The following is a 16,668-nucleotide window of genomic DNA, read 5'->3' as shown; positions in this document are numbered from 1 at the left end:
ACCTTCACTGATCATGAATATTATTATTTCATATAGAAAAACTTCTTTGTAGAGCAAGATAGGTCAAGTTAAAGTTGGCCTCAGACGTTATCCTGGTTGTAATTTGGGGATTCTTAAAATGAAAGTTCTCTCCAGATAATGTCAACACATCCATCAGACCACTAAACAGAGAAAGTATATTTCATAGTGTGCCTTTGGTATTTTAAACACCCTGCAAACCCAGCCAGACACCATGGTGTCTGCCTGTGGTCCCAGTTACTAGGCTGAGGCAGGAGGATCACTTGAGCCCAGGAGTTCGAATCCAGCCTAGACAACATAGAAAGACTCTACCTCTAAAAATAAAAGTCCCCAAACAAACACATTTAAAAAAAAAAAAAAAAAAAGGAAGGCTGAAATCATGGAATAAATTATATTCAATATAAAACATTTGATGGGTCTCTTTTTCTTCAAATGGCTTTTATCAGGGACAAAGCTAGTACCGAGATTTTGCTAACATCAGCAAATTGTTTTTCAACTGAAGGGTACAGAAATTACGTAATTAGCAAAAAAGCTATGACTTTGATACAAAGAAACATTTCATCTACTTGTGGTACATTTTTGGGAAAATGGGAATTCTATTCAGAGGAATATCTGAGAAAAGTTACCAAATGAGGAAAGAGAGCTACGGTTTTATAGGAAATTAGGATTTCAAGTGCTCAAGCAGTTTATATTGTTTATTTCTATTTCAAAGGCAAAATTCAGCTTGGTAATACTGAAATAAGAATAATTAGTGTCTAGGCTGGGATTGGTGGCTCACGCCTATAATCCCACCACTATGGGAGACTGATGCAGGAGTTCAAGACCAGTGTGGGCAACATAGGGAGACTTCATCCCTACTGGGGGAAAATAAAAGAAGGAAGAAGCAGTGTCTAAAGTATCTGCCCATTTGTTCAAAAGTGTTCATTATGTTTCTTCCTTGTATCTTACTTTTGTGGTTGAAATGTATTTACAGTTCATCATAAATGATAAACAAAAATGGCATTGGCACACATATTCGTATGTTTGTGACCTTGGATTTTTTTGTAGCTTATAGTCTGCTTTTGGAGATTTGTACAATTTTTCTTTAGTTAAGAGTTTTGGTGAAAGTTAGTAACAGCTCTTCAAAGAATTACTGAGCTTAAGAAATCAGCTAGTAACTGCATTATCAACATCAATTACATCAATTATTACTGTTCAGGAAGGAATTAGGACAAGGAAACATGAAGAGAGTTGGTAAGAATGTCTTGCGTTTAAGAATAATTTTGATTTCTCAGTTTTCCTATTCTCTTCTTGCTAGGAGTTGAGGAGGCAAGTGGGATGACCAATGAGGTGACATGGGAAAGGACTAGGTTTTAGTACTCTGAGCCACTTGGTATTTTCCAAAGACAGAGGTACTAAGTAAATTGACCCAGTATGTGCCCCCTGTCACACATGCAGTTACATCCTGATCTGATAGTCCATTTTCATAGTGTTAGGAGCTGAATCACCTTAAGCTAAGTTTCCTGGAATATAGATCTGTTGTGACAGGATTAACTTTACCAACCAACCTCTTTCATAGCTTCTGTAGTCAAGAAAACATGTATTGTGTCCTTTCTCAAAAGATGAGTAGAAATTCTTTTTCTTTTTTTCTTTTTTCCAGACAGGATCTTGTTAAGTTGCTCAGGCTGGCTTTAAGCAATCCTCCTGCCTCAGCTGGGATTATAGGTGCCATCCACCACACCCAGCTTTCATAAAAAAAAATTCTATTTGATACCACTACGTGAACACGCCCAGAGAAATCAATAACTCAGCTTTGCTAATACTAGACATTTACCGAAGGAAAAGTGGTAGATGACTGTCTAGTTTTTTTTTAGTTATATGTTTATAATTTGTAAATTAGTTTCACATACATTACTTCATTTGACTTTCACAATAAACCAGTAAAGCAGATAAAATAAATATTAGCTCCAGTTTTACAGACTGAAAAACAGATCTAAATTAATAGAGATGTTAAGTGATTTTCCAAGAATTACATGTCAGTAAACGGTAGAGCAGGAGTTGGTTCTCTTCTACTGTGCTTATCTGGTAGCAAACTTAGTACACAGTCTTAATAGCATATTGGGCCATTTCCCCGGATGTGTCCATCGTATTGGGGGGAAAATGAACATGCCTAAGGAAATTTAATAAACATGCTATTTCTTCAGGTAAATCAAATTTCATAGTGGAAGCTGAGTTAGACAATGTTATAGATAGTTTTGTGATCAAGAGATGGCAAATCAGATGGTACATAGAACAATGAAGCCTCTATTAACTCTGTTAATAAACCATGCCTTTTTTCTGCTCTCCCTTCTCCCAGGCATGTCTTCTTACAAAATGTGTTGATATTTTTCATTTGGGATTTTCTCTTTCTCAACTCATTATGGCACTGAATGCAGCACAGTAGAGGAAAGATCAGATAGCTAAATGCCATATAGGTGTTTAAATCTCCTCTTTGGTGATGTACTGAGTTTGTCAACTTTGTTGTAATTTAAGGTTTGAATTATGGATACTTAACCAGGAATGGGACACTAGTTGCCTCCTTATACAGGGAAAACGTGTCTCCTATCCTTCAAAAGACTAGTAAATAGATGATATTCAATTCCTACTAAACACTTTATTGACTGTTGAGAGGATATATATATATATATATATGAGGCATAAAAATGTGTTCTGAAGGAGCATAAACCTAGTACATGTAATAAAAAATGGCTATAGTTTATGAAGCACTTTTACATACATTTTCTTATTTAATATACAAAACAATGGAGTATCTGTGATGTATCCTGTTTATTTCATGGTTGGGAAGACTAATGCCTTGAAAGATTAAATAACTTGCTCAGCCAGGCACAGTGGCTCACGCCTATAATCCCACCACTTTGACAGGACGAGGTAGGAGGATCACTTGAGCCCAGCAGTTCAAGACCAGCTTGAGCAACATAATGAGGTTCCACCTCTACAGAAAAATAATTTAAAAAATTAGCTGGGCATGGCGGTGCATACCTGTGGTTCCAGTTGCTTGGAAGGCTGAGGTGGAAGGATCACATGAGCCCAGGAGGTCAAAGCTGCAGTGAGCCATGATGGTGCCACTGCATTCCAGCCTGGGTGACTAAGACCCTATCTCTAAAAAAAAAAATTTTTAAGTGTTCTAAAGGAAGAACAGATTGAACAATTTTTATTTGTCTCCTCCTAGTGGCAGGCTTTTTTTTTTTTTTTTTTTTTTTTTTTGAGAAGGAGTTTTGCTCTTGTTACCCAGGCTGGAGTGCAATGGCGCGATCTCGGCTTACCGCAACCTCCGCCTCCTGGGTTCAGGCAATTCTCCTGCCTCAGCCTCCTGAGTAGCTGGGATTACAGGCACACACCACCATGCCCAGCTAATTTTTTGTATTTTTGGTAGAGACGGGGTTTCACCGTGTTGACCAGGATGGTCTCGATATCTTGACCTCGTGATCCACCTGCCTCGGCCTCCCAAAGTGCTGGGATTACAGGCTTGAGTAGTGGCAGGCTTTTAAATATGGAAGGTGAAGAAGTAAAGAGCCAGGTGTGGTGGTACACACCTGTAGTCCTAACTCCTCAGGAGGCTGAGGCAGGAGGATGGCTGGAGCCCAAGAATTCAAGGCTGCAGTGTGCTATGATTGCGCCACTGCCAGCCTGGATAACAGAGTGAGACTCTGTCTCTAAAAAACAAGTAATAAATAAAGAAGTTACTTGCTCAAGGTCACAGAGATAGTGACTGATAATTATTAATGTAGTACTTTTATGTAAGTGACACTATTGAATAGTGGCTTAAAAGTGAATGTTTTGGGCTGGGTGTGATGGCTCACCCCTGTAATCCCAGCACTTTGGGAGGCCAAGGCGGGTAGATCACCTGAGGTCAGGAGTTCGTGATCACACAGGCCAACATGGTGAAACCCCCGTATTTACTAAAAATATGAAAATGAGCTGGGCATGATGGCTCACACCTGTAATCTCAGCTACCTGGGAGGCTGAGGCAGGAAAATTGCTTGAACTCGGGAGGTGGAGGTTGTAGTGAGCCGAGATCACGCCATTGCACTCCAGCCTAGGTGAAAGAATGAAACTCCATTTCAAAAAAAAAAAAAGTGAATGTTCTGAAGTAAGACAGATCTGGTTTTAAATCCTGGTTTTGTTTCTTACTAGTTGCATAACTTTGGGCATCCTCTGTAAGCACCAGTATCCTCATCTATGGCAATAAATCTAATTTTGCAGAGTTGTGAGGATTAGAGAAAATGTATGTAAAATATCTGCCTGGGTTCTGGCATAAAAATGGGATATATTTTAATGTAAGACAATGCAATTGCCAACTGAGTGGTTTTAAGGAATGAGACAGAAGATTAAAAGGAGAAAGATAATATCCATTTGGAAAAGTGGTTTTAAAAAGTTTCATAGCATTGGAATTGGGCCTTGAGCATGAGATTTTGTGTACAAATCAGATATTTGATCAACTAGGGAACTAACTTACCAATTTAGGCCTTTGAAGATTCAGAAATACAACGGAGTGCTCTCATTGTTATGTTAGAAATTCTAAGATCTTATTAGATTGTACATGATGATTTGTGAGAGAAAATGTATGCTTGCTTTCAAAGTGAGGTTGGAGGTTTGATCTTGTTGTAGTTTACTTTTTGAAATGGAGAATTAGAATGCCTCCTGGAAGCTAATTCACCAGCTAAGTAGGCCTACCCACTTAAAATGTTTTTAGAAGGGTACAAATCTTACAGATCGATTTAAGTGAGGCCTAACTTTCTAAAAATGATTCCTAGTAACAGCTGCATCAGTTTTTATGAATTGCCCCTTCTCCCTAGAGTTGTTTTGATTTGTCTTCTGGAATCTTTTTTTTTTTTTTTTTTTTTTTTGAGACGGAGTCTTGCTCTGTCTCCCAGGCCAAAGTTCAGTGGCACAACCTGGGCTCACTGCAACCTCCACTTTCTGGCTTCAAGTGATTCTCCTGCCTCAGCCTCCTTAGAAGCTGGGATTACAGGTGCCTGCTACCATGCCTGGCTAATTTTTTTGTATTTTTAGTAGAGACAGGGTTTCGCCATGTTGGCCAGGCTGGTCCCAAACCCCTGACCTCAGGTGATCCACCCACCTTGGCCTCCCAAAGTGCTGGGATTACAGGCGTGAGCCACCGTGCCTGGCCTCTGGGTTTGTTTTTTTATGGCTCCTCTTACTCCAGTTTTTCTCCATTTAGCTTTCAGGAGCATAAACTCTCTTGGCTTTCTACCTACATCCCCATAACTCCTCCTTAGTTTCTTTGCTCTTTTTCCCACTGACCCCTGAATATCAGCATGTCCTAGGACTTGTCCCCTGATCTTTTTCTCCGTGTATTCTGCTGGTGGTTTCATCCAGTCTCCTGAGTTCATACATTATGTATATGTCAATGACTTCAAATTTATAGTTCTATTCCAGACCTTTTCCCTGAATCCTCCACCAGAGTTGTATATCCAGCTGCTTACTTAATATCTCCGCTTAGGTAACCGCTAGATGTTTCAGACTTATCCCTGTCTAACCCTAAAGTTTGATCTTACCTCCTAAAACTTACTCTGCCCCCAGCCATCCTCATCTCAGGAGGTGACAATGCCATCCTTTCAGTTGATCAGGCCTCAAACTTTGGAGTCATCCTTAGTCCCTTGCACACCATAGTCCTGATCCAGTCAGGAAGTCCTAGTGGCTTTTCTTTCAAAATATACCTAGGATCCGACCACCTGTCACCATCCTCACTACTCACAGCTTAGCCCAGGCTACCACTCCCTAGCCTGGATCACTGCCAGAGGTTCCTAACTGGTCTCCCTGTTCCTTCCCTGCCCCGTGTAGTTTGTTCTGTATACAGAAGCCACAGGCATTCTTTCTAAACATAAGTCACTCTGCTCAGAATCCTTCATTGGCTTCCCATTCCTCTAAGAGTAGAAACCAACATCCTTACAGTGGCCTATAAGGTCCTCTACAATCTGTCCCCCACTACCTCTCCGAGCTTCCATCCCTGCCTCCTTGCCCACTGATTTTTGCCATTCACCTATTAATGGGGCTCGCCCTGACTACCTGGATGAGACTTCCTCTATCCACTTTCCCCCAGGTATTCCCAAACCCCTCCTATTACTCCTTTTCTTTTTTTTGTAGCACTTAATACTTTCTGATATATTATCTATTTTACTTCTTTATTGTGGTCATTGCTTACTCTCTGTATTTACACGGTATTTACACATCTGCTAGATCCTTACCCACAAGGGTAAGGATCTTTCTCTTTCATTCAGTGGTAGATCCCAAGCATCTACTACAGTGCCTAGCACACATTGGGTGCTCAAATATTTGTTGAATGACTAAATATATTATGTATCAGTCTAAAGTGACATCGTATAAGCAATATTCATTTTTTCACCATTTGGATCTTTAAAATCCTCTACTTTGATGCTATAATGATTTTTTACATTCTGTACTTTAGGACATGGTGTTGTTCATATTTATTCAATACTTATTCAACAAATAAGCTCAAACTAAGCAAGCCTCAGAATAATTGAGTAACCAGTAATGCTGCCTGTTGATGGAGGAGAGAGTTGATGTGTTTTGCTCTGGTTCACTTATGCCTTTGCTGAAATTTTTAAACAAATAGAAGAAATTTCTGGTCCCTCAAGCAACTGTGTTTTCAGTATCAACTGAAAAATCTCAAAGAGTCTGGAGTGGTGTGTGTAAGAATAGGATGCAGGATGCAGAACCATAGCCAGGCCTTGGGGTCTACATAGCTTTGGTTGAGCACTGAACACAGGATGTCCTGTGTGAGATAACTGATAAATGCCAAAAAGTATGACAATGACAATGATAATGAAGTTACCAAAAATGATGATAACTTTTTTCATTGGCATGAAATGCTCCATCCTCAATATGAAGCTGATGATTTAGTTTCAATTACTCTCAAATCTCTCCCCTACTACTTAACTTGAAAATCAGCTACTTAGTACCTGTGTTCTTTGACATTAGGTCAAATTTCAGTTTTTAAGTTTGAGACCCGCATAGTTCTCTGTCAAGAAGATGACTTAACTCATATGTTGAAATGTGTGTGTGTTCGTTAGTCTGTTTTTTAAAAACTCCCTTGTAAGTAGATTGACTTTGTGGTAAATAGGAATTGACTGTTCTCGAAAGAAACTTTGACGTGGTAGAAAGATCCCAATTACCCAATGCTATGATTAAAGGCAGATCCTTTGCTTGCTAGCAGGGCAATTTATGGACTTCAAGTCCACTAGTAATTGGAAATGAATTGTATTTTTAAACCAGAAATGAAAATTTGAGGCTAATAAGTCAGTACATGGAGCGTGTAAATCTCAAGAGGTATTTTTTAACTTTGAGTAGTGCCAGATGCTGCCAAGGGTCAGTCAACGCTGGAATCCAGTTATTGGACCTTGCTATCCAGCGTACCTCCATTTACACTGTGGTCAGAGCAACAGTATTGCTCCAAGCCAGAGCTAAGGGCACTGAGCCATGCAAATAGGAACAGCATATAAGCCTTTATCTCTCTGTGGCTTCCCCAGAGGGAGATTCAGGTAATATTTGCCAAGAATTGATCATGAGTAAAACACCTCCCCAAAATCTCACAGAACCAGCACAAGGATGAGTGTAATAAATGTAATAAGTAACACATACTTAGAGCCAAGGAAACAATTCTGCAAAGCTGTGCTTCTTCAAAGTCGTTCAAGTTATGCTTAAAGCTGGGATTTGAACACGGGTTTCAGACATATTATCTGAGCTCTATGTTCTTTTTATGAAGGAGTCTGCATTCCATCATTACATATCCAGAGATAGGAGTGCTGCTATTTTCAGCCACACTGGGCCTATACCAAAGATTGCTTTGCGCATTTCCTTTCTGTTGTCTCAAAACTAAGAACAGAGGCCATGTTGAGCTGTACCAGCACTCAGAGCATGCTTCACAGCGAGGGAGGAAACTCTGGAGGAAACCAGCTTTTGTTCTGATATCATTAATGGGAATGAGAAAATATCTCTACCCTTATTTGCAGTCCTAACTTCTCTTTTGATCTCTAGTACATTGTGAATATGAGAAAACTGAGGCCTTGCAAAGTTACTTTTCACAACCTGTGACAAGCAGAACATGGACCATACATAGCTTTGTGTTCAATTTTGCTTTCTACATTAAACATTAAGCATAGCAGAAGAACAAAAATGGATGTGTACAAATTTATAGCAAGATCTATCCTTTATTTGATTAACATAAATACTATTGTAGGAAAATGGAAAAAGGTAAACTGCTTGAAATTTAGTTACATGTAAACGCTCCAAGGCCACTGAGGGATCATTAGTCTCCTGAGAGAGCTCTAAATAATTAATGTGTTGGGAAACTGTTCCCGCTTGTTAATGTGTAAATTTCACTTGTGGCTTTTGTTTTTGTTTTTTGTTTTCATTTTTGTTTTTTGAGACAGGGTCTCGCTGTCTTGTCCAGGCTGGAATGCAGGGGCGCAATCACACGTCACTGTAGCCTTGACCTCCTGGGCTCACTCAAGCAATCCTCCCACCTCAGCCTCCCAAGTAGCTGGGACCACAGGTGCCCACCACCACACCTGGCTAATTTTCAAATTTTTTGTTGAGATGGGTTCTCAGCACATTGCCCAGGCTGATCTCAAACTTCTGGGCTCAAGCAATCTTCCTGCCTTGCCTCCCTCCCCGCCAAAGCACTGGGATTACAGGTGCGAGCCACTGCACCTGGCCTTCACTAGGTTTTTCATTTTGTTTTGCATGTGTCTCAGGTTTTAGTTGATGAAATTATTTGATATATATATCAAATAATAAAATATATCAAATATCAAATATATATATATACTTTTTTTTTTTTTGTGATGGAGTTTTGCTCTGTTGGCCAGGCTGGAGTACAGTGGCATGATCTCAGCCCACTGCAACCTCTGCCTCCTGGGTTCAAGCAATTCTCCAAAATGCAGTATACTTTGAATCATCTCAGATTTCATTTCTAATATGGATATTAGCTTATCTCGAAAGTCTTTGGGCTAGTAATCAAATTAAAATTTGTTCGAGTTAGAAGAACCTAAATCAGCCCAATTGAATAAGGGTCCTTTCATGTTTCTATGTCAACTAGAAAATAAATTGTTATGGGGCAAATAGAAATAGAAATCATAATTTGAAGAATCTTCCCCTTGTGAGGCTATACTTTGTGGCTTTTGCCTGGCATTTACAAGGTGGCTTTGGGTTGTGGAGAGAGTTGTCTGATCCATTGAAAGTACATTTCTTACCTTCAACTTCTAGGGCATCCTTTTGGAGGAGCCCTTGCAGTCACTAACTCTAAGGATCACAGAGCATAAGCGGGAGCAGGCCTTCTTAAGTATTCATGCTGTCAGGAAGAGTCTTCAGCACCCAAACAAAGTTCTAGGGGCTGTACATTGCTGATGTGTTAGCCCTCAGCTGCCTGTGTTGCATCTATTTCCCCCTATGCTTTCCCCGCTTTCTATTCCTATTGTTATCTCTCTGGCTTCTTTGCCCCTGTCCCCTTGGGCAGCTCACTTGTAATTAGGAAGTTTATATTCCCTCATAAAAGATTGTGAAAGTGTTCATTTAAAGGGCTATGCGCACCAATTTGGAGGTGTGTAATTGCAAACATGGACAGTTACGCAATCCCTGTATCTCTGTATCCATGTTAAATCGAACTGATGGCCGGGCATGGTGGCTCATGCCTATAATCCCAGCACTTTGGGAGGCCGAGGCGGGTAGATCATGAGGTCAAGAGATCGAGACCATCCTGGTCAAAATGGCGAAACCCTGTCTCTACTAAAAATATACAAAAATTAGCTGGGCATGGTGGCACATGCCTGTAGTCTCAGCTACTTGGGAGGCTGAGGCAGGAGAATTGCTTGAACCCAGGAAGCAGAGACTGTGGTGAACCGAGATCGCGCCATTGCACTCCAGCCTGGGTAACAAGAGTGAAACTCCATCTCGGAAAAAAAAAAAAAATTGAACTGATGCTTTTTTGAAGTAAAATGGCAAGAACAATGCAACGTCTAGGCTTCAGAGCATAGTTCAAGATTTTTGCCCAACCCCCAAGCCACGCAAGGGTGTGCTTTAAACCACTAGTTTCTTTTAGACGAATTAACATTTCCTAGTTTCCCACATTTCTTTTTGATTGTCTACATTTTTATTAACATTTTAGTTTACAAGATGCTTCCACATTATCGCTCATTGAAGTTTCAGTGCCACCATGTGAAATGGGCAATATCAGGGCTTCTATCTAGCAAGAAAAGAACCAGACTTGAGGCGGTGAAACAACTTGTCAGGGTTGTAAGGATGGTACATGGTGCAGCCAGGGTTTGAGCTTGGGTCTTCTTCAAAGTGTGGCTTTTAAATAAAATACTGAAGTGCCTGCCAAAAAAGTTTAACAGTGACTTAGGACCTAAAAGGCATTGTACAGGTCATGTAGTTGCACTCCTCCCCCTGCCCTACGAAAAAAGAAAGGTAAAGGAACTAAGGCATGGAATGGTTAAGTTGCTTGCCAAAAGCCACAGTTATAAAAGTAGAATGGGGTGTAACACCCAAGAACATCCACGGAGAATAAATGGAAGCTTATTACAGCCCAGCCTGTAAATGTGTACGTAGAAACAGAATGTGTATGTAGAAACAAAATTATTAAAGGAATGAAATTAGTTTCTCTCCTAACCCTGGTCAACTCATAGGGTTCATTTCCCAATCAGGAGGTTGCTTTTAGAGTTGCCAACAGCAGTTGCACTGGCTTTGTTGTCTTTCTTTCATGGATCTATTTGGAGCTCAGGTACAAGGTTGCTATGTGGAAGATGGTCCCTGACTATGCAAGGCTCACAGTAGTATCCTTGTAAACCAAAGGTCACTGTACACTGGGCCAGGAATGGCTGCTGAAGGGCCAGGAATGGGCTGCTGAAGGGGACCTCTCTCCTGTTGGTGTGTTTATCTCTGTTTACTATAAGGTTCTGACAGGAGCAAGTTCTTGGGGCCCATTACATTGTCCCCAGCCTGGTGGATGATGGTTGCAGAGTGCTGGAAATTTTTTTATTGATTTAAAATGGAGTTATTTAACTGAAGAGTTGCCCTGTCTCAGTCTTCTTAGCACTACAACCAATTAAAATAGAAAGGCTTAAAATATTAATTTTGTTTTTGGCCTAGAGGCTTAAAACACTGGAGGTTAAAAGTTTCATTTACTTTCTATCGCCCCTTCCTTCCTTCCTTCCTTTCCTTTCCTGTTTCCTTCCTTCTTCCCTCCCCTTCTTGCCTTTTTCATTTTACTTGGCTATGCAGAATGCTTTGCTACTTTGCAAAATAAAAAGTAATCACATTGCTTTTTCATCAAGATTTTCAAATTTAAGTAATTTTATTTTTCTTTCAAAAATAGGCTTATAACATTTCTTTGACACAAGGATATATATCTATCCTTTCTCTAAAAATATACATAAATATATATGTATGTATGTATTTAGAGAAAAGTTCTTGCTGTGTTGCCCAGGCTGGTCTTGAACTCCTGGTGTCAAGGGATCCTCCTGTCTCAGCCTCCCTAAGTGCTGGGATCACAGGCATGAGCCACTGTACTCAGCCTTTATTAATCTAAATATGAGAATTTACCCACTGAGATTCACATATGCTGATTAAATTTACTCTGAACCCCTATATGTATTTCTTGTATTTCTGTTGTTGTTGTTATGTGACCTGGAAATGTTTCCTTTATTCATTCATTCTCTTCACAATTAACTTCCAAAAAGGCTACGAAGATATTTGCACACATTTACATTTTCTGATTCAACTCTCATGGTAAACTTTTATAAGGAAAGCAGTGCTTATAGTGGTTCTCCTACTAATAGATAAGAACACTGAGGCTCAGAGAGGTTTTAAAAGGTTTGCTTAAGGTTGCACAGTTAAGTGACAAGGTTGCCATTAGAATAGATTTTAAATTTATTCTAATGGCAACCCTAATTTATTGTTGTGTGACTTCCTCTAATTATAAATCAGTTAAACAGATTGAAGCATTCATTTGAGTATCTGTTGAGTACCACAGACATTCTAGATGTGGGGATACAGTGGTAAGAACAGATGCTTTCTCACACACAGCTCAATAAACAAATAAGTTCATAAAGTAGTTTTCAAATAGTGATATTTTCTTCAAAGGAAACAAAATGAGATGGAAGGTGATCATAAGAGACAACTTTGGGCAGTCAGGGACAACCTCATTGAGGAGCTGATAGTAACTACATCCTACGGGTGAAGGGTAGTATTAGGTACTTTGAAGATACAAAAATAAGACAGCTTTCTGTTGCTCTTGCGCGGCTTATAACAGAATTTCTCAAATCTCTAAGGCCAATCAACAGTTGATTTTTTAATCCAACTTATTTTTATCTGATATATTATTAAAATCTGCATGTCAAAAATTAAAATTGTTAATTTTAATACAGTGGCTCATGCCTGTGATCCCAGCACTTGGGGAGGCTGAGACAGGAGGATCCCTTGACACCAGGAGTTCAAGACCAGCCTGGGCAACACAGCATTATATACTTTGCTGTAGGACCCAGTCATTGTTTTTTCTTCATATACTCTATCAGTCTGTTCTCATGCTGCTAATAAAGATTTGCCTGAGACTGGGTAATTTATAAAGAAAAAGAGGTTTAATGGACTCATAGTTCCACATGGCTGGGGAGGCCTCACAGTGACAGTGGAAGGTGGAGGAAGAGCAAAGACACCTCTTACATGGTGGCAGGCAAGGGAGTATGAGCAGGGGAACTGTCCTTTATAAAACCATCAGATCTCATGAGACTTATTCACTATCATGAGAATAGCACGAGAAAAACTCACTCTCCTTATTTAATTCCCCCCAACCCCCAACCGACTTGCTCCCACGACATGTGAGGATTATGGGAGCTACCATTCAAGATAAGATTTGGGTGAGGAACACAGCCAAACCATATCATTCTGCCCCTGGCTTCTCCCAAATCTCATGTCCTCACATTTCAAAACCAATTATGCCTTTTCAATAGTCCCTCAAAGTCTTGATTCATTTCAGCATTAACTCAAAAGTCCATAGTCCAAAGTCTCATCTGAGATAAGGCAAGTCCCTTCTGCCTATGAACCTGTAAAATCAAAAAAAGTTAGTTACTTCCTACATGCAATGGGGGTACAGGCATTGGGTAAATACACCCATTCCAAATGGGAGAAATTGGCCAAAACAGGCCCCATGCAAGTCTGAAATTCAATAGGGCAGTCATTAAACCTTAAAGTTCCAAAATGATCTTTGACTCCATGTCTCACATTCAGGGCACACTGATGCAAGAGGTGGGGTCCCATGGCCTTGGGAAGCTCTTCCCCTGTGGCTTTGCAGGGTATAGCCCCTGCTTCTGGGCTGCTTTCATGGGCTGGCATTGAGTGTCTGCAGCTTTTCCAGCCACACAGTGTAGTAGGCTGTCGGTGCATCTACCGTTCTGGGGTCTAGAGGATGGTAGCCCTCTTCTCATAGCTCCACTAGGCAGTGCCCCAGTGGGGACTCTGTGTAGGGGCTCCAACCCCACATTTCCCTTCCTTACCACCCTAGCAGAGGTTCTTCATGAGGGCCCTACCCCTGCAGCAAACATCTGCCTGGACATCCAGGCATTTCCGTACATCCCCTGAAATGTAGATGGAGGTTCCTAAACTTCAGTTCTTGATTTCTGTGCACCCGCAGGCTCAACACCAGGTAAAAGCTGCCAAGGCTTGGGCTTGCACACTCTGAAGCCATGGCCTGAGCTGTACCTTGACCCCTTTAGCCATGGCCAGAGCAGCTGGGATACAGTACACCACATCCCTAAGCTGCACACAGCAGGGGGTCCCTGGGTTTGACCCATGAGAACATTTTTTTCTTAGGCCTCCAGGCCTGTGATGGGAGGGGCTACCTTGAAGTTCTCTGACGTGCCCTGGGGACATTTTCACCATTGCCTTGGTGATTAACATTGGGCTTCTTGTTACTTATGCAAATTTCTGCAGCTAGCTTGAATTTCTTCCCAGAAAATGGGTTTTTCTTTTTCTGTTCTTTTCTTTCTTTCTTATTATACTTTAAGTTCTGGGATACATGTGCAGAACATGCAGGTTTGTTACATTGGTACACATGTGTCGTGGTGGTTTGCTCCACCCATCAACTCGTCATCTACATTAGGTATTTCTCCTAATGCTATCCCTCTCCTAGCCCCCCACACCACAGCAAGCCCCAGCGTGTGATGTTCCCATCTCCATGTCCATGTGTTATCATTGTTCAACTCCCTCTTGTGAGTGAGAACATACGGTGTTTGGGTTTCTGTTTCTGTGTTGGTTTGCTGAGAATGATGGTTTCAACCTTCATCCATGTCCCGCAAAGGATATGAACTCATCCTTTTTCATGGCTGCATAGTATTCCATGGTGTATATGTGTCACATTTTCTTTATCCAGTCTATCATTGATGGGCATTTGGTTTGGTTCCAAGTCTTTGCTATTGTGAATAGTGCTGCAATAAACATATGTGCGCATGTGTCTTTATAGTAGAATGATTTATAATCTTTTGAATATATATACCTAGTAATGGGATTGCTGGGTCAAATGGTATTTCTGGTTCTTATTCCTTGAGGAATCGCCACACTGTCTTCCACAGTGGTTGAACTAATTTACACTCCCACCAACAGTGTAAAAGCATTCCTGTTTCTCCACATCTTTTCCAGCATCTGTTGTTTCCTGACTTTTTAATGATCGTCATTCTAACTGGTGTGAGATGGTATCTCATTGTGGTTTTGATTTGCATTTCTCTGATGACCAGTGATGATGAGCTTTTTAAAATATGTTTGTTGGCCACATAAATGTCTTCTTTTGAGAAGTGTCTGTTTATATCCTTCACCCACTCTTTGATGGGGTTGTTTTTTTCTTATAAATTTGTTTAAGTTCCTTATAGATTCTGGATATTAGCCCTTTGTCAGAAGGATAGATTGCAAACATTTTCTCCCATTCTGTAGGTTGCCTGATCACTGTGATGATAGTTTATTTTGCTGTGCAGAACCACTTTAGTTTAATTAGATCCCATTTGTCAATTTTGGCTTTTGTTGCTATTGCTTTTGGTGTTTTAGCCATGAAGTCTTTGCCCATGCCGGTGTCCTGAATGGTATTGCCTAGGTTTTTACTTCTAGGGTTTTTATGTTTCTATTGCATCATCAGGCTGCTTATTTTCCAAACTTTTATGCTCTGCTTCCTCTTGAACACTTTGCTGCTTAGAAATTTCTTCCAGCAGATACCCTAAATCATCTCTCTCAAGTTCAAAGTTCCACAGATCACTAGGGCAGGGACAAAATGCCACCATCTCTTTACATAGCAAGAGTGACCTTTAATCCAGTTCCCAACGAATCCCTCATCTCCATCTGAGAACACTTCAGCCTGGACCTTATTGTCCATGTCACTATCAGCATTTTGGTCAAAGCTGTTCAACAGGTCTCTAGGAAGTTTCCAACACTTTCCCACATCTTCCTGTCTTCTGAGCCCTCCAAGTCTCTAGGAAGTTCCAAACTTTTCCACATTTTCCTATCTTCTTTGGAGCCCTCCACACTTCTACCCTTTGCCTGTTACCCAGTTCCAAAGTTACTTCCACATTTTTGGGTATCTTTATAGCAGCACCCCACTACCCAGTACCAATTTATTGTATTAGTCTGTTCTCATGCTGCTAATAAAGACATATCCAAGACTGGGTAGTTTATAAACAGAAAGAGGTTTATTGGACTCACAGTTCCATATGGCTGGGAAGGCATCACAATCATGGCAGAAGGTAGAGGAGGAGCAAAGCCACGTCTTACATGGCAGCAGGCAAGAAAGTGTGTGCAGAGGAACTGCCCTTTGTGAAACATCAGATCTCATGAGACTTACTCACTATCATGAGAACAGCACAGGAAAAACCCACCCCCATGATTCAATTGCCTCCTACCAGGTCCCTCCCAGGACACATGGGGATTATGGGAGTTATAACTCAAGATGAGATTTGAGTGGGCACACAGCCAAGCCATATTACATACTAAACAACTTATCTCTTCTAATAATACACTAGTGTTACTAAGTTCTCATGTGGTTATTCTTCTTTCCTGAGATGAAGTCTCAGTATGTTGCCTAGGCTGGTCTCAAACTCCTGGGCTTAAGCCATCCTTCCATTGTGGCCTCCTAAAGTGCTGGGATTACAGATGTGAGCCATCACTCCCGGCCTCATGTGGTTGTTACAGTGAATGATAAATACACCTTCTCTCCTTCACTTTGTCCCTACTTTTTCTCCGATTTTTTTCAATAATGTCTCTATGCTTTTCTTGTTTTTTTTTTGTTTTTTTTTTTTTTAGCTTTTCTAACCTTGCATTTATTTCCCTTCAGATCTCAACACCTGCTGCAATTTGACTATTCAGGTTAGTGACAATTTGCCCATTTATCAGTTTTGTGCCTTGGCAGTAGTCACCAGCATTCTCCTACTTGAGATGAATAAGGATCTTTATTCCTCTGACCACTTGTTTACTCATTCATGGTGAAGTTTAGTATTTACAGAACACTCTCATCAAAACAAACTAGCTTTTTTTTTTTTCAAAATATACACTAACATAGGAACTTGAGAGAAGAGGTAATAATACAGAAGAAATTTAGAG

The 16,668-nt window shown here is 40.5% G+C and overlaps 1 protein-coding gene across 1 annotated transcript in view; it reads left to right on the top strand.

The window, feature by feature from the left end:
• SLC16A10 (solute carrier family 16 member 10) overlaps nucleotides 1–16,668 on the top strand; it is a 154,074-nt gene that overhangs the window by 103,142 nt on the left and 34,264 nt on the right. The window lies entirely within an intron of this gene.

Source organism: Sapajus apella, unplaced genomic scaffold (assembly GCF_009761245.1).
Source record: "Sapajus apella isolate SASKATOON/1434 unplaced genomic scaffold, GSC_monkey_1.0 scaffold6, whole genome shotgun sequence".
In the NCBI taxonomy this organism is placed as follows: Eukaryota; Metazoa; Chordata; class Mammalia; order Primates; family Cebidae; genus Sapajus; species Sapajus apella.
This window is presented reverse-complemented; position numbering and strand designations above follow the sequence as displayed.